Below are 18,094 nucleotides of genomic sequence, written 5' to 3' on the forward strand. Positions count from 1 at the left end.
ATCTGTGGATTTTTTTACAGCAGAAGGCTGTGGCAGCTGGGTCATGAAGTATATTTAAGGCTGAGTGAGACAAGTTTTTAATCAGTAAGGGAATCAAGGCATATAAGGGAAAAGGCAGGAAAGTGGAGTTGAGGATTGTCAGATCAGAAATGGATTCAATTTACATTGAGTAGACTCGATGGGCTAAATGACCTACTTCTGCTCCTAAGTGACATGATAGTTTCTATCAGTCTTCCATATTCTGGATAAGTAACTGATATCAGAAACTTGGTTGTTATCTCCAAAAAGACACATCAATGCCTTGAATATAATAGTATTCAACGCTCTGATGTCAAAATAATCCAAGCTACCTTTTAAACTTGATCAATCTTCCTCAAATTTATTTTGAGCCATAAAGCAATTCCAGTTAATTATTCTAGTTTTAACTAGCCATGGAGATCCCTAGACAGAGGAAAGCTTCTGAGTCTGTATCTAAATCTTTAAGTTTTAAAAGTCCGTATTGATAAGTCCAAATTTCAAAGTTAATATAACAATGTGGCTCACAAAATAAGGAAGCTCGAGAACAACGGCTAATATACTTAAAGAACATGTATGCTGCAATCTTTAACACTTCCCATTGACAGCAATCTCATTTTAGGAGACTAGACTGAGGAATTCAGCAGCCAGCAAGCACAATATGATTCCATGATAGGCAATTACTCCACACAACATATTGCTCATAGGTATTTCGTGCCAGTGCTTTGCTCTAATATTTCAAGATTAAAAGCTGTCACCCAAATTCACCACAAACCACCTCCGAATCAATGATAAAAGCAGTGTGCTCATGTGGTGACCTTTTCCACTCTGAATGCTCACTCAAGTTCAAAAATGAAATGAAATGCCATGCGTACAATGCTCTTTGACAGGACTATTTGAAATGAGAAATCGGGGTGCTTTTGAAGGGCTTCAGTTGCACCTGGCCACAGTTGTATTGTTGCAAGATAAAGGTAAGTGCTCCACAGTGATGCCCAGTTGTCACTGTGCCACCAATCATATTGATCAACCCTGTAACAGCTAAATATTGAGAGAAATTGTTTTCAGAGAGACTTGATTCTATGTCCTGTGTCACATGCTGAAAGTATTCCTGTGGTCTATTTACAACAAGAAGAACACAACACAGCATCACCACCAGCCTTTAACATTTCCTTCAAATCTACAATGAAGATCAGCTGCAGAGTTTGTGGATGTGCTGCCGACTACATGCCAATTGGATGTGTTGGTGACATTTAATGTTCCTTTCTCACTGAATTGAAGTAACAGTGCAACACACCCACTGCTTTTCCAAAGTAGAGGTGCCATCATTGGGAAATGTTTGGCTATTCAGTCACGAGGTACATGCTCCACCTCTTGCTCTTCCTTGCCTGCTCACTCTGACTCATGCTCTTCAAACTCACTCGACGACAGAATATTTCTGTCACACCCGTGCTGGAAAATTTTCGTGAGAACAGAGCAGAACGACATGAGAAGCTGTTGTGTTCATGCAGCTCAACAACAATAACAAAGGTTCGATTGCTGAATCCAAGACACATCTTTCACCTGAACACGTGGAGTTAGAAAATAGAAAGGCATGCCTCTTCCATTTCACAAGTGTTGGTCGTGTAGATGGAGGCATTGATCTTCCAGTTCCTGCTACAAATGATTCTTTACTGGGCTCTGAGGAAGTATCATAAAGTCCTAAGCAGGGCATTTCTCTTCACGTCCATTTCATGTAGCAGGGCTATTGAGAGATAATGGGAACTGCAGATGCTGGAGAATCCAAGATAACAAAGTGTGGAGCTGGATGAACACAGCAGGCCAAGCAGCATCTCAGGAGCACAAAAGCTGACGTTTCGGCCCTAGACCCTTCATCAGAGAGGGCGATGGGGAGAGGGTTCTGGAATAAATAGGGAGAGAGGGGGAGGTGGACTGAAGATGGAGAGAAAAGAAGATAGGTGGAGAGGAGAGTATAGGTGGGGAGGTATTGAGGGGATAGGTCAGTCCAGAAAAGGCTGACAGGTCAAAGAGGCGGGATGAGGTTAGTAGGTAGGAGATGGAGGTGCGGCTTGAGGTGGGACGAAGGGATGGGTGGGAGGAAGAACAGGTTAGGGAGGCAGAGACAGGCTGGGCTGGTTTTGGGATGCAGTAGGGGGAGGGGAAGAGGTGGGCTGATTGTGTGATGCCGTGGGGGGAGGGGACGAACTGGGCTGGTTTTGGGATGCGGTGGGGGAAGGGGAGATTTTGAAGCTGGTGAAGTCCACATTGATACCATTGATACCAGTTACAACACCACACACACCATCCTCACCACTGCTGCTGCCGCTCACCCCGCTCCTCCCACCACCGACGGAACCCCACCCATGGACGATGCCGACGGAACCCCGTCCACGGCCGACGACCTCATCGCTCCACTCACAACCTCCACAGCCAGCAACCCCAGAGGAGACAGCCACACTGAGCCCTGCCGAATCTTCACCATCCCCCCAGACCTTCCACTGACTGAGGACGAACGGTCAGTCCTAAGCAAGGGGCCCACCTTTGTCCCCCTACAACCACACATCAACGAATACCAGTCACGGTCGGACATAGAGCAGTTTTTCCGCTACCTTCGCCTCCACACTTACTTCTTTAACCGGGAGCCTAACCCTCCCTCCACTGACCCCTTCACCCCGCTTCCAACACAAGTCCTCCTCCTAGACACCACCCCCAGGCCTCCTACCGTCCCTCGACCTCTTCATCTCCAGGCCATCGAAACATTAACCGCCTCAACCTCTCCACCCCTCTCACCCACGCCAACCTCTCCCCCGCAGAACGGACAGCTGTCCAGTCCCTCCGCTCCAACCCCAACCTCACCATCAAACCCGCAGACAAGGGTGGCACAGTGGTAGTATGGCACACTGACCTCTACATCGCTGAGGCCAAACGCCAACTCTCCGACACCTCCACATACATTCCCCTTGATTGTGACCCCTCCCCCAAGCACCAAACCATCATCTCCAACACCATTCATGACCTCATCACCTCCCACCCACAGCCTCCAACCTTATTATTCCCCAATCCCACACGGCCCGTTTCTATCTCCTTCCCAAAATCCACAAACCTGCCTGCTCTGGTTGACCCATTGTCTCAGCCTGTTCCTGGCCCACCGAACTCATCTCCACCTATCTGGACTCCATTTTCTCCCCTTTGTTCCAGGAACTCCCCACCTATGTCCATGACACCACCCACGCCCTCCACCTCCTCCAGAACTTCCAATTCCCTGGCCCGAAACACCTCATTTTCACCATGGATGTCCAGTCCCTATACACCTGCATTCCTCATGCAGATGGCCTCAAGGCCCTCCACTTCTTCCTGTCCCACAGGCCCGACCAGTCCCCCTCCACCGACACCCTCATCCGCCTAGCCGAATTCGTCCTCACCCTCAACAACTTCTCTTTCGATTCCTCCCACTTCCTACAGACAAAGGGGGTGGCCAAGGGCACCCGCATGGGCCCAAGCTATGCCTGCCTCTTTGTAGGTTATGTGGAACAGTCCCTCTTCTGCACCTACACAGGCCCCAAAGCCCACCTCTTCCTCCGTTACATTCATGACTGTATCGGCGCCGCCTCTTGCTTCTCAGAGGAGCTCGATCAGTTCATCCACTTCACCAACACCTTCCACCCCAACCTCAAATTCACCTGGGACATCTCCAACACATCCCTCACCTTCCTGGACCTCTCAGTCTCCATCTCAGGCAGCCAGCTAGTTACGGATGTCCATTTCAAGCCCACTGACTCCGACAGCTACCTAGAATACACCTCCTCCCACCCACCCTCCTGCAAAAATTCCATCCCCTATTCCCAATTCCTCCGCCTCCACCGCATCTGCTCCCACGATGAGGCATTCCATTCCCGCACATCCCAGATGTCCAAGTTCTTCAAGGACCCGCAACTTTACCCCCACAGTGGTCGAGAACGCCCTTGACCGTGTCTCCCGCATTTGCCGCAACACATCCCTCACACCCCGCCCCCACCACAACCGCCCAAAGAGGACCCCCCTTGTTCTCACACACCACCCCACCAACCTCCGGATACAACGCATCATCCTCCGACACTTCTGCCATCTACAATCCGACCCCACCACCCAAGACATATTTCCATCCCCATCCTTGTCTGCCTTCCAGAGAGACCACTCTCTCCGCGACTCCCTTGTTCGCTCCACACTGCCCTCCAAACCCACCACACCCGGCACCTTCCCCTGCAACCGCAGGAAGTGCTAACTTGCCCCCACACCTCCTCCCTCACCCCCATCCCAGGCCCCAAGATGACTTTCCATATTAAGCAGAGGTTCACCTGCACATCTGACAATGTGGTATACTGCATCCATTGCACCCGGTGTGGTTTCCTCTACATTCGGGAAACCAAGCGGAGGCTTGGGGGCCGCTTTGCAGAACACCTCCGCTCGGTTCACAATAAACAACTGCACCTCCCAGTTGTGAACCATTTTAACTCCCCCTCCCATTCTTCAGATGACATGTCCATCATGGGCCTCCTGCAGTGCCACAAGGATGCCACCCGAAGGTTGCAGGAACAGCAACTCATATTCCGCTTGGGAACCCTGCAGCCCAATGGTATCAATGTGGACTTCACCAGCTTCAAAATCTCCCCTTCCCCCACCGCATCCCACAACCAGCCCAGTTCGTCCCCTCCCCCCACGGCATCACACAACCAGCCCAGCTCACCCCCTCCCCCCACTGTATCCCAAAACCAGCCCAGCCTGTCTCTGCCTTCCTAACCTGTTCTTCCTCTCACCCATCTCTTCCTCCCATCTCAAGCCGCACCTCCATTTCCTACCTACTAACCCCATCCCACCTCCTTGACCTGTCCATCTTCCCTGGACTGACCTATCCCCTCCCTACCTCCCCACCTATACACTCCTCTCCACCTATCTTCTTTTCTCTCCATCTTCGGTCCTCCTCCCCCCTCTCCCTATTTATTCCAGAACCCTCTCCCCATCCCCCTCTCTGATGAAGGGTCTAGGGCCGAAACGTCAGCTTTTGTGCTCCTGAGATGCTGCTTGGCCTGCTGTGTTCATCCAGCTCCACACTTTGTTATCATGTAGCAGGGCCTTCATTTCAACCACCATATAATGGGCTTCCCTATTCTATCATTTGCATTATTCCTGCTTCAAAATTAATAGTATCTTCACTGTTTCCTATCAGCCAATTCCTAAACTTTGCACTGCCTTTGTAATCACTGCAACAATTTAGTTCCCAGTTAAGGGATGATGCTAGCCTGGTGGTAATGTCATTGGGTTAGTCATCCAGTTTCCCAGACTATTTCTCAGGCAGCATCAGTTCAAATTCAACCCTAGCAGCTGAATGGTTTTGACAATAGACAATAGACAATAGGTGCTGGAGAAGGCCATTCGGCCCTTCGAGCCAGCACCACCATTCATTATGATCATGGCTGATCATCCACAATCAGTATCCTGTTCCTGCCTTATCCCCATAACCCTTGATTTCACTATCTTTAAGAGCTCTATCTATCTCTTTCTTGAAAGCATCCAGAGAGTTGGCCTCCATTGCCTTCTGGGGCAGAGCATTCCATATATCCACCACTCTCTGGGTGAAGAAGTTTTTTCTCAACTCTGTTCTAAATGGCCTACCCCTTATTTTTAAACTGTGTCCTCCGGTCCTAGACTCACCCATCAGCGGAAACATCCTTCCTGCCTCCACAGTGTCCAATCCCTTAATAATCTTATACGTCTCAATCAGATCCCCTCTCATCCTTCTAAACTCAAGAGTATACAAGCCCAGTCGCTCCAATCTTTCAACATATGATAGTCCTGCCATTCCGGGAATTGACCTTGTGAACCTACGCTGCACTCCCTCAATAGCAAGAATGTCTTTCCTCAAATTGGGAGACCAAAACTGCACACAATACTCCAGGTGCGGTCTCACCAGGGCCCTGTACAGCTGCAGAAGGACCTCTTTGCTCCTATACTCAATCCCTCTTGTGAAAAAGGCCAGCATGCCATTAGCTTTCTTCACTGCCTACTGTACCTGCAATGCTTGCTTTCATTGACTGATGTACAAGAACACTTAGATCTCGTTGTGCTTCCCCTTTACCTAACTTGACTCCATTGAGATAGTAATCTGCCTTCCTGTTCTTGCCACCAAAGTGTATAACCACACATTTATCCACATTAAACTACATCTGCCAAGCATCCGTCCACTCACCTAGCCTGTCCAAGTCACCCTGTATTCTAATAACATCCTCCTCACGTTTCACACTGCCACCCAACTTTGTGTCATCAGCAAATTTGCTAATATTACTTCTAATGCCTTTGTCTATATCATTAATATATATCGTAAACAGCTGCGGTCCCAGCACCGAACCTTGTGGTACCCCACTGGTCACTGCCTGCCATTCCGAAAGGGACCTGTTTATCACTACTCTTTGCTTCCTGTGAGCCAGCCAATTTTCAATCCAACTCAGTATTTTGCCCCCAATACCATGTGCCCAAATTTTGTTCACCAATCTCCTATGCGGGACTTTATCAAAGGCTTTCTGAAAGTCCAGGTGCACTACATCCACTGGCTCTCCCTTATCCATCTTCATAGATACATCCTCAAAAAATTCCAGAAGATTAGTCAAGCACAATTTCCCCTTCATAAATCCATGCTGACTCTGACCTATTCTGTTACTGCTATCCAAATGAGTTGTAATTTCATCTTTTATAATTGACTCCAGCATCTTTCCCACCACTGATGTCAGGCTAACCGGTCTGTAATTTCCTGTTTTCTCTCTCCCTCCTTTCTTGAAAAGTGGGACAACATTTGCCACCCTCCAATCCGCAGGAACTGATCTTGAATCTATAGAACCTTGGAAAATAATTACCAACGTGTCCACAATTTCTAGAACCACCTCCTTAAGTACCCTGGGATGCAGACCATCAGGTCCCGGGGACTTATGAGCTTTCAGACCTAACAGTCTATCCAACACCAACTCCTGCCCAATATAAATACCCTTCAGTTCATCCATTACCCTCAGTCCTTCAGCCACTACTGCATCTGGGAGATTGCTTGTGTCTTCCCTAGTGAAGAGAGATCCAAAGTACCTATTCAACTATTCTGCCATTCCCTTGTTCCCCATAATAAATTCACCCGTTTCTGACTTCAAGGGCCCAATTTTAGTCGTAACCATTTTTTTTCTTTTCACATACCTAAAAAAGCTTTTACTATCCTCCTTTATATTTTTGGCCAGTTTTCCTTCATAGCTCATTTTTTCTCTGTGTATTGCCTTTTTAGTTATCCGCTGTTGCTCTTTAAAATCTTCCCAGTCCTCCGGCTTCCCGCTCATCTTTGCTATGTTATACGTCCTCTCTTTTATCTTTATACAGTCCTTAACTTCCCTCGTCAGCCACGGCCGCCCCTGCCTCCCCTTAGGATCTTTCTTCCTCTTTGGAATGAACTGATCCTGCACCTTCTGCATTATACCCAGAAATACCTGCCATTGTTGTTCCACTGCCATCCCTGCTAGGGTATTGTACCACTGAACTTTGGCCAGCTCCTCCCTCATAGCTCCATAGTTCCCTTTATTCAACTGCAATACTGACACTTCCGAATCTCCCTTCTCCCTCTCAAACTGCAGATTAAAAATTATCGTATTATGGTCACTACCTCCTGATGTCTCCTTTACTTTGAGGTCCCTGATCAAATCCGGTTCGTTGCACAACACCAGATTCAGGACTGCTTCCTCCGTGGTAGGCTCCAGTACAAGCTGTTCTAAGAATCCATCTCGGAGGCACTCCACAAACTCCCTTTCTTGGGGCCCAGTACCATCCTGTTTCTCCCAGTCTACCCGCATGTTGAAATCTCCCATAACAACTGTAGTGATACCTTTGTGACAAGCCAATTTCAACTCCTGATTCAACTTGCACCCTACATCCTGACTACTGTTTGGGGGCCTGTAGATAACTCCCATTAGGGTCTTCCTACCCTTAGAATTTCTCAGCTCTATCCATACTGACTCTACATCTCTTGACTCTATGTCCCCCCTCGCAAGGGACTGAATATCATTCCTCACCAACAGGGCTACCCCACCTCCTCTGCCCATCAGTCTGTCCTTTCGATAGCATGTATAGCCTTGCATATTCATTTCCCAGGCCCTGTCCACTTGAAGCCATGTTTCAGTTATCCCCACAACATCATACTTGCCAATTTCCAACTGAGCCTCAAGCTCATCCACCTTGTTTCTTATGCTTCGTGCATTCATATATAATATTTTTAATTTGTTTCTCCCCTCACCCTTCCTATCAATCCCTATTTCACTTGGCCATACTGTACAATCCCTTCTTGAGTTTTCTGCTCTGTTGATTCTGTTGTCCTTCTTAACCTCTCTTATTCTCACTTTCCCTTTAACTTCATTCTTAAATTTCCAGTTTGCCCCCCCACCCCGCATTGCTTAGTTTAAACACACCTGTGTTGCAGTGGCAAACCTGTCTGCCAGAAAGCTGGTCCCCCGATTATTAAGATGCAAACCGTCCCTCCCGTACAATTTATTCTTACCCCAAAACATACCCCAGTGATCCAAGAATTTAAATCTTTGCTTCCGACACCAGTCCCTCAGCCACACGTTCAGGTCCATTATCTCTCTGTTCCTGCCCTCTCCAGTCCGAGGAACTGGAAGCAAACCAGAGATAACCTCCCTGGAAGTCCTGCTTTTCAGCCTTCTTCCGAGTTCTCTGAAGTCCCGCTGTAGAATGCTCCTCCTTTTCTTCCCGACGTCATTAGTGCCGACATGCACCACCACCTCTGGGTCATCACCTTCACCCTCGAGGATTCTTTGCACTCTATCAGTGATGTCCTGGATCCTGGCACCAGGAAGGCAACACACCATCCTCAAATCTCGCCTGTTGCCGCAGAAACCCCTGTCAGTCCCTCTCACAATGGAGTCCCCTATTACCACAGCTCTCCGTGATGTCTGACTTCTCGGCTCTGCCCCTACAGCAATTTTTGACTCGCAGACCTGTACATCTCGGACTGTCAGTGTCGTCTGTCTCGGCAGTTTCCAAGACAGTTAGCCTGTTTACAATAGGTGCTTCCCCTGGGGTCTCTTGTACTTCATTCATGTCTTCCTTTGTCATCGACATCCCCCTTCTCCCTTCAGGTATCCTCGGTGTAGTGACCTTGCTGAAGGTCCTGTCCAGAAAATTCTCATTCTCTCGGATGAGCCTGAGGTCTTCTAGTTCTTTCTTCAGGGCTGCAACAACCTCCTTCAGAAGCTGAATGTATTCACACTTTCCACAGCTGTAGGAGCCAGAAGCATCATCAGTGTCCCTGACCTCCCACATCATGCATGCAGCACACCGAATCAGCTTGGCAGTCATGTCTTCACCCTCTTCAACAGTGGTGTAATCTCCTCACTGAGCCTCTTCACCGAAAACTCGCACTTTACTCACCAGGCACTTCCCTCAGCCCTTGTGTGTTTGCTCTGAGTCTGTGGACTCTTAATTAGGTTAGAGGAAGAGGGTGGGAGGGAGGCCCTACCGTGTAGGACCTGGGGCTGAGAACACACCTACTTACATAGCACTCCGCTGCAAAAAGGACCCACTGGCTTCGAGGTAAGTACTTAAATAGCACTCACTTACCTTCCCAACTGCCTCTCTGCCCTGACCTCACGTGCGCCTGGCTCGTGCTGCCCTCCGCTTCAACAGTTAAATTTTTAACAGTAACAGAATCTCAGTAACAGTGACCTTGGCAATTATTGATGAGTGCTACAGCAAACATATCTGGTTCACTCATATCCTATAGGGAAAGAGATCTGCTATCCTTATTTGGTGTGACCCGCAGTGTGGTTGATTCTTAACTGCCCTCTGGAAGGGCAATTAGGGATGAGCAGTAAATGCTTGACTTTGCCTCTGATGCCAAATCACACGAAAAGAGTAAAAAAAAATGCAACCATTCACCATGAAGTGCTCTTATCACTTTAAATTTCAGCAAAACCCTTTCAAAATATCCTTGCCCTCAAACTCTCACCTATTCCTTATTAATCTCCGATTGGACCTCATCCTCATTAAATTATTCAGATCTATCTGAGAAAATGCTAGCCTAGAGGCATGGCATGCTTACTGCTTTAAACCAATACTGGAAGAATTCAACCCATTTCCTCAAATTCAGTTCTTTTTGCGTTAATAATCTCAAGGATTTTATTTCAAGTGCCAACACAAAATGGTAACTGTTATGAGTTTGTTGCTCTGCAGAGCATAACCAACAATCAGAGATTTAGAAGCATGATATTCACAATTTTCTGGTGGGAAACATATACAGCCTGAACTTAGATTTCCCTTATCCATTGCTGTCCCACAATAATACAAGCAGATAAAGTTACATCAATTTTTTTTTTCAGCACCCAGAAAGGCTCGTACACTGCAGCACATACATGAAAGGCCAATAGAGTCAATCTCCAGAAGTTACAGAGGTGTCTTTGTCTTTTGGAAGCTCTTCCCCCCTGCTTCCTTGACATAAACTCAGATTTTACCTTACTCTTTTTCATTGAATACAGCAGGTGTTGCTGAACTGATAGGGGCAGCACAGAGCCTGGAAAGGTGACCTTGCCTGCCGAAAAAGGAAAGAAAATGTTTCAACGATTATTACACCTTCTGCATATCTCAGAATCATCTTAAAGTTTATTTACGATTAACTATGTTGAATGTCAATGGTCATTCTTGACCAGGAATGTCAGTCACTTTGAAAACACTGCTGCAGTGGAACTGACAAGGCAACAAATAACAAATTATTCCATAATTAAAACGGAAAGAGCTGTAAATTAGGAAAAAAAAACAGAAGTTGCTGGAAAAGCTCAGCAGGTCTGGCAGCATCTGTGAAGAAAATAATCAGAGTTAACATTTCGGGTCCGGTGACCCCTCCTCAGAATGTTTTGAGGAGGAGTCACCAGACCCAAAATGTTAACTCTTAATTTTTTTCGTCACAGACACTGCCGGACCTGCTGAGCTTTTCCAGCAACTTCGGTTTTTCTTCACAAATTATTCCATCGCTGGTGGCATTGATTGAGTAAGACATAGTGGTCACTTTCTATTTGTTATTCAGTAGTAATAGTACTGGGAGTACAGGCAGGTTCGTAGACAGTCTGATTGTTAAAAAAGAATGCATCATTTAGCGCTATTGTATCCATCAGGGAGCTCAGTGAGTATTATTCAAAATTGGCAACACTATTGCTAGAAGTTTTATTTTAAGGATATTTATAGCGAGTTTTGAGAAGATTTGTAGCTCAGGTTGAGGTTCTGGATGTGAGTTTGCTCGCTGAGCTGGAAGGTTCGTTTTCAGACATTTCGTCACCATTCTAGGTAACATCATCAGTGAGCCTCCGACGAAGCTTCGTCGGAGGCTCACTGATGATGTTATCTAGAATGGTGACGAAACATCTGAAAACGAACCTTCCAGCTCAGCGAGCAAACTTACATCCTGAGGATATTTATGTTATGAATTGGTAACTGAAAATAGTGGGATATCCTACAGTTGGACCATCTATACTGGCTCAGGAATAAATTAGGCACAAATTCATTGGCTGTAAACATTTCTTTTTGGTTTAAGTTCTGGAGTATAGATTTGCTTTCCGTTGTTTCATGATGAAAAAGGCTTAAAATTGATGTCAGGACCGAGTACTCAATCATGTAATGTCTTTCCCAAGGTTCTAATGCCAACATTCCTTGAAAATGTTGGGAAACAGGAGCAGAATGTACAAAGCAGTGAAGAAGGCTCAGGTTCAAGACCAACCTGGGCTGGAAATGTCTCACAACATGTCCAAGTAGATTGATTCAAGAGAGGGGCTGAGATCCTTCACTAAGATAAGGATGTGACTACTGAAGCTCTCAAGTTTAATGAAGTTGAAACACAGCTTAGAAAAGTGTAGGGGTGTAAATGAGATCCAGGGATATAAATGTGACACCATTGACATTTTATTTGTAAATGTATCCTTTCAGCCCAATCTGCCTACAGGCTATGTAAATACTGTAATTTCTAAGATTTCTTTCATGCAACAAGGTTCCTCCAGATTCTGCAAAATGAGTATTTGACAGATCTTTGAGTTTCCTTGCTGCTTCAGTTTCCCTCGCTCCAGTTCCCACGACCTTTATCAATGCTTGCCAATCACTTAGGAAATTAACTCATTGACAGGAACCTGCATTCATTGATTCCCACATTCAGGATCCAGTTACAATTCTTTACAGAAACTATAGAACCCAAATATTCCAAGGAGTGACAGTCACTGTCAGATTGTCACTCATTTTCTTGCCTCTTAGGAGTGAGGTCGACATTACTAGCCAGGAATTCCAACACCAACTAATTCAGGAATGTGCATCATAGCTTAAACCAACACAATTCCAACATACTGCAAGATAGTTAGGGGAAGTCAACAAATTGGCATCAAGCTGCTAGCTATACGCTGAGTTTAAACTACCCAGCAGCACAGCCAGGTATTTTGGCAGCTGCTGTGAAAAACTAAGAGTGTAAGATGAGAGTTGGGCTAGTGTGGGAGTTATAGGTTATGTATTAGCCCTCCAGTGGGGTAGGGTTCCAACTCGGTGATGGAGTACCTAGGTTGAGCAGGGAATGGGTGTATCAGAGCCAGTTGGTGGCAACTGCAAAGATTTCAGTGCTGGCTGGGAGAGTGTCAGAACCAGTGATATAGATGAAGGAAAGCTGTTAATCAGGGCTGGAGTCAGAGAAGGTCTAGTTGGAGCTGAGGGTGGCTACATGTCATGTTGTGGATTCAGGTATAGTTACTCAGGAGTTAGACTAGGTTTTTAATTGTCCAATCTTTTCTGGATAACTGCTATTTTATGTGAAGCTGAAACCTCCAAATACTCTGACGTTAAGGGCTTTCCTGGAGTGTTCAGGACACAGGAGAATTGCCCATTTGGATATCTTCACTTTCCCAGACAATTCCCCGGCTTATGCTGCATCTTGGATTCCACAAAGTCCTGCTGCAGTGGTTATCTGGTCATTGGAATATCGAGGCCAACATTGGACCCTGATTGTTATAAAATCCTGAAGCTGCCACCTATATTTTAGATAAGAGTCTCATTCATTTACTAGCCATATCAAGGTTTTGTTAGAAGGAAAGGGTCTGATTCCATGCAGAGACACAACACACATACTTTAACCTGCTAAATCTCTCAGTTTCTCTCTGGAAAGTGGGATAAAGCCAGCTCATTGGACATGCAGTTATACATTCAGCCAAGCTATTGCCATTGTTGAGGAAAAGATCCACTGATGGATTATTTTGGCACATGATGCAATCTGGAAAGATAATATTGGCTAATATCAAAAACATCTTGTATTTACAGGTCTGCATGAATTACTTCAATTGGTTAATTCATTAACCAATTGAAGTAATTCATTAACCAATTGGTCATTAATTTCAATTAGAAGCTCATTTCATTGAAGTGCATTAATAATTGAACAACAATTTCAAAGATCAAACAAATATCCCGCTGCATCCCCTACTGGTTTGATGACAAACTACAAATCCAGAGTTTTGAAGCAATAAGGGAGTGTTGCGCCAGTCTGACATTACTCCTTCTGGTAACTAAAGGACATAGTGAGTGTTAGGTATCATGAACTCATGGACTCGTTTGCAAAGAAAATGTTTGAGGTTTTGTTGCAGTTCCTGCTCAGAGCAAAACATCTTTCATTCTGGAATTTGCCTGTGGTAAAGATTTTCACAAAAGGAAACTATTCTTGATTTTTAAAAATTTCGAGTGCAAGACCTAATGTTAACATCAGGTAAATGTCTTTCATTCTGTTATTCTCCATTTTGGCAGGAAGTATCCATGACAGAAGGATTCCAGTTAAATTTATCTTTCTGTGAGATGTGTGTTCATCATTTCAGTTCTACTCAAGTCACAACCCACATTTCTCTAGTCACCAATAATATAATCAGTGATGCTTCTTTCTCCTGTCCAGAATTTTTTTTTAAATTGCTTTCAATTTCTATCCATTACTTACCTTCACCTGGCTCATATCTGAGTTTACTTTTCCCTTCCTTGATGCCTCTGTTTCCATTTCTGGAGTTAGGCTGCTGTGATAGTAATACAGCTTTAAGAGGTGGGTTTTGTCCTGGTTATATTTATGAAGTGATGTTGAGGCAATGGTGATGAGCTTTCTGTTCTAAGCTAATAGAGTGAACAGCTTGTGAGGCCTTTTTTTTAAAGTGGAAAAAAAGAAGCAGCCTGAATGGGTGGGTTCAATCACCCACAAAACCAGGATTTTACTTTGACTTTCAGCAGCTATTAGGCTTTGGAAGCTGCTATACATCTCTCCCTGCTACAGCAAAATGCTTGAGCTCTCTGCCTCAGAGTTTTCTCGTGATGTTCTTTCCTCCTGGGCTGGAGAGTTGCCTGTGACAAAATCTACTTTACTGAATTTTCCTTTGCCAGGAGTATGTTTGTGGAATGTTACTATGTTGGAACAGTTGCTGTTTAGTAGTTAAATTATCTATCATTCTTTTCAGTTAAGTTTGAGTTAAGTTATCCCATTTTTCTTTCTTTTGTTTGCATTTTAACTATAATCTAAGAATAAATTATATTTTACTTCTAGCCTGGTAGCCTTACAAATTACATTCAGAGCACTGTGCCTTATATTTGCCTTTAGAAATAAGAAAAAATGTTGGAGTCCAAACCATTCTCTTAAAATATTTTGAAGTTTTGTCTGATCCATAACAATGTCGACCAATATCCATTACAAGCCCAGATAACCTGAAGAAGTTTGTTCTCTCTGATTCTCCAGCGTCTGCAGTTCCTATTATCTCCAATACAAGCCCATTTACTCCCACAGTTATCTCAACTATATACCCTCACATGCTGCTCCCTGCAAGGATTACATTCCATTCCCCCTAGGAAGTTCTCTATCCTTATCACATCTGTTCCACCTTTCTCAGGTTACTGCAGACATGGTCTCTTTTTTTCCTCAAACAAGGATTCTCCTTAACCCTTACTGTGACGTACAGTCCTCTCCTTCATGTATGGTCCAATTCCTGTATCTGTGCTCTCACTCGTTCTCCTCTTTCCCATAGCATTCCGCTTCTTCCCATTTACTACCCCACAGCCTCAACATACAAATGATCATCTTTTGCTACTTCTGCCACCTCTAGAAGGATACTACTACAGAACATTTCTTCCCCTCCAATCCCTTGCCAGCATGCTGCAGGGACAGTTCCATTAGTGACATCCCGTTCCACTCCTCTATCAATCCTTACAATTTCCCACTCTGTCCATGGCACCTTCCCATGCAACTACAGAAAGAGTAACACGTTCCCTTTTACCACCTCCCTACTCATGTCAAAATTCTCAAATGCACTTTTCAGGAGAAGTAATGGCTTACTCATATTTAGTAACCGCTCTCCAGAACACCTCCACCTGCCAGTTGCTTTCCCTTTCAATGCATCTGTCTTGCTCTCATACTAGCATTTTTGTCCTTGGTCAGTTGCAGTTTTACAGTGAACCTCAATGCAAGCTGGAGGAGCAGCACCTTATTTTCTGTTTTGGCACTTCAGCGCTCATCGTTGAGTTCAACAATAACATAGTTCTCTCGTTTGAGTACATTCCATTTCTCCCATCCATTTCTTATTTGTATCAGAGATAATGGGAACTGTAGATGCTGGAGAATCCAAGATAATAAAATGTGAGGCTGGATGAACACAGCAGGTGAAGCAGCATCTCAGGAGCTCAAAAACTGACGTTTCGGGCCTACACCCTTCATCAGAGAGGGGAATGGGGTGAGGGTTCTGGAATAAATAGGGAGAGAGGGGGAGGCGGACCGAAGATGGAGAGAAAAGAAGATAGGTGGAGAGAGTATAGGTGGGGAGGTAGGGAGGGGATAGGTCAGTCCAGGGAAGACGGACAGGTCAAGGAGGTGGGATGAGGTTAGTAGGTAGGAGATAGGGGTGCGGCTTGGGGTGGGAGGAAGGGATGGGTGAGAGGAAGAACAGGTTAGGGAGGCAGAGACAGGTTGGACTGGTTTTGAGATGCAGTGGGTAGAGGGGAAGAGCTGGGCTGGTTGTGTGGTGCAGTGTTGGGAGGGGTCGAACTGGGCTGGTTTTGGGATGCGGTGGGGGAAGGGGAGATTTTGAAGCTGGTGAAGTCCACATTGATACGATTGGGCTGCAGGGTTCCCAAGCAGAATATGAGTTGCTGTTCCTGCAACCTTCGGGTGGCATCATTGTGGCAGTGCAGGAGGCCCATGATGGACATGTCATCTAAAGAATGGGAGGGGGAGTAGAAATAGTTTGCGACTGGGAGGTGCAGTTGTTTGTTGCGAACCGAGCGGAGGTGTTCTGCAAAGCGGCCCCCAAGCCTCCGCTTGGTTTCCCCAATGTAGAGGAAGCCACACCGGGTACAGTGGATGCAGTATACCACATTGGCAGATGTGCAGGTGAACCTCTGCTTATTGTGGAATGTCATCTTGGGGCCTGGAATGGGGGTGAGGGAGGAGGTGTGGGGGCAAGTGTAGCATTTCCTGCAGTTGCAGGGGAAGGTGCCGGGTGTGGTGGGGTTGGAGGGCAGTGTGGAGCGAACAAGGGAGTCACGGAGAGAGTGATCTCTCCGGAAAGCAGACAGGAGTGGGGATGGAAAAATGTCTTGGGTGGTGGGGTCGGATTGTAAATGGCGGAGGTGTCGGAGGATGATGCGTTGTATCCGGAGGTTGGTGGGGTGGCATGTGAGAACGAGGGGGATCCTCTTTGGGAGCTTGTGGCGGGGGCGGGGTGTGAGGGATGTGTTGCGGGAAATGCGGGACACGCGGTCAAGGGCGTTCTCGATCACGTTGCGGGAAATGCGGGACGCCCTTGACCGCGTGTCCCGTATTTCCCGCAAAACATCCCTCACACCCCGCCCCCGCCACATCCGCCCAAAGAGGATCCCCCTCGTTCTCACACACCACCCCACCAACCTCCGGATACAACGCATCATCCTCCGACACTTCCGCCATCTACAATCCAACCCCACCATCCAAGATATTTTTCCATCCCCACCGTTGTCTGCTTTCCGGAGAGACCACTCTCTCCATGACTCCCTTGTTCGCTTCACACCGCCCTCCAACCCCACCACACCCGGCACCTTCCCCTGCAACCGCCGGAAATGCTACACTTGCCCCCACACCTCCTCCCTCACCCTCATTCCAGGCCCCAAGATGACATTCCACATTAAGCAGAGGTTCACCTGCACATCTGCCAATGTGGTATACTGCATCCACTGTACCCGGTGTGGCTTCCTCTACATTGGGGAAACCAAGCGGAGGCTTGGGGGCCGCTTTGCAGAACACCTCCGCTCGGTTCGCAATAAACAACTGCACCTCCCAGTCGCAAACTATTTCTACTCCCCCTCCCATTCTTTAGATGACATGTCCATCATGGGCCTCCTGCACTGCCACAATGATGCCACCCGAAGGTTGCAGGAACAGCAACTCATATTCCGCTTGGGAACCCTGCAGCCCAATGGTATCAATGTGGACTTCACCAGCTTCAAAATCTCCCCTTCCCCCACCGCATCCCAATACCAGCCCAGTTCGACCCCTCCCAACACTGCACCACACAACCAGCCCAGCTCTTCCCCTCCACCCACTGCATCCCAAAACCAGTCCAACCTGTCTCTGCCTCCCTAACCTGTTCTTCCTCTCACCCATCCCTTCCTCCCACCCCAAGCCGCACCCCCATCTACCTACTAACCTCATCACACCTCCTTGACCTGTCTGTCTTCCCTGGGCAGACCTATCCCCTTCCTACCTCCCCACCTATACTCTCTCCACCTATCTTCTTTTCTCTCCATCTTCGGTCCGCCTCCCCCTCTCTCCCTATTTATTCCAGAACCCTCACCCCATCCCCCTCTCTGATGAAGGGTGTGGGCCCGAAACGTCAGTTTTTGTGCTCCTGAGATGCTGCTTCGCCTGCTGTGTTCATCCAGCCTCACATTTTATTATCCATTTCTTATTTGTGTGGGTTTGCTCTCAACACCACTAACTTATTTTCAACTATTCAGAACTGTATTAATCCATTTTTTCATCTTTACCCTCCTCTACTAT

This window comes from Stegostoma tigrinum, chromosome 5 (assembly GCF_030684315.1).
Source record: "Stegostoma tigrinum isolate sSteTig4 chromosome 5, sSteTig4.hap1, whole genome shotgun sequence".
Taxonomy (NCBI): Eukaryota; Metazoa; Chordata; class Chondrichthyes; order Orectolobiformes; family Stegostomatidae; genus Stegostoma; species Stegostoma tigrinum.